Source organism: Mesitornis unicolor, unplaced genomic scaffold, assembly GCF_000695765.1.
Source record: "Mesitornis unicolor isolate BGI_N332 unplaced genomic scaffold, ASM69576v1 scaffold18237, whole genome shotgun sequence".
Taxonomy (NCBI): domain Eukaryota; kingdom Metazoa; phylum Chordata; class Aves; order Mesitornithiformes; family Mesitornithidae; genus Mesitornis; species Mesitornis unicolor.
In genome coordinates this window covers 38,280-39,610 of record NW_010194510.1, presented here as the reverse complement: position 1 = coordinate 39,610, position 1,331 = coordinate 38,280, and positions in this window count along the sequence as shown.

The window sequence follows — 1,331 nt, the reverse complement described above, 5'->3', positions numbered from 1 at the left end:
GGGGCGGCCCTCCCCACCTGTCCGGTGCACCGCGTCCTCCCTTCCCGGATAGGTGCCACTGAGCCACCGCATCGGTGGGTCGTCTTGATCCCGTCGATTTTGGCTGCTTTCTAGAAGCCAGCCGTTAGTGTTGGGGGGCAGCTCAGCGGTAACTTGAAGGCTGGTCGCGGCTCGGATGCTGCTGGGGGCCGAAACGCAACTCTGCAGCTCAGGGGAAAGTGCCTTCGAGTAGCACTTGATTCGCTTAGGAGAAAAACACTGTTTAGATCGTGGTCTCAGTCATTGCTGTGAAGTCCAGGCAGACAGCCCTGACTCTCTTGGTAAGCTCAGACATACCATCATAGGGAAGAACTACTTGCTCTCACATATAAAGAAAAAAATCAAAGCATATGTCTTTTACATGGAAGTCTTTGAGCTCAGTACTAAAGGAAGACAATATGTATCTGGAACAAGCAGAATTGCAGCTCAAAGTAAACCTGCTTCTGACGTGTTTTACTAATGATTAAACAGAAAGACCTAATGTTTACTATTCAGACTCCTGTTTGAATGCTAGGGATTTTCACTATGAAGGGAACAGTATGGAAAGATGAAAGTTCATTTTATAACTTACTTTTGAACAGGTCCTAAAAATAAAACTTCTAGTAAGTCTTTCATTGTGTTCTTTTCTCCTGTTTTCCTCACATTTTCTATTCTTCCCCCCCTCACTGCATACTTTGTCAGTTTCCTCTTTTATGAACAGTGGGAAATCAGAAGTTGTCCTACTCGTGCAAAATTTCTGTGGTCCTTGTAGTCCAGTTACCTATCCCTGGCTCTGAACAATGCCAGAGATTTCTGGGATGGGGAAAAAAACCGGAAACCAGAAAGATCTTTATAATGCAGATTGTATCATCCCATAATCATAGTAGAAACTTGCCTCTCTACAAGTCTTAGTGCAGCTGCATTTGGCCTAACATCCAGTAAGGGACAAGTTTTGGATAAGATGGAGAAGGAACAGGCAAACATTAGCAGTTGGTTGGCTTTATTTTGTTGGCTGCATAAAGCTTATGTGACTGATGAGCATTTCTGGAGACTAGTTGCTGGAATTATAGAGCTGATTGCAATATAACAGCTGTACAAATAAGATAACACACCTTTCTACAGTGGCATCACATTTCCTTTTTATTCAGTTTATTGAGTCTTCTGAATTTCTGGGAAAGACGCATAGGCTACAACTGCGTTCTACAACTAGGGTATTAGGTAAGCAGCTTGAAGCTATGTTTAACTAGTCCACTTAAGACACATTTATAGTTGCATCTGCACTATGAAACAGCTGTAAGGAACCACTGAATCTC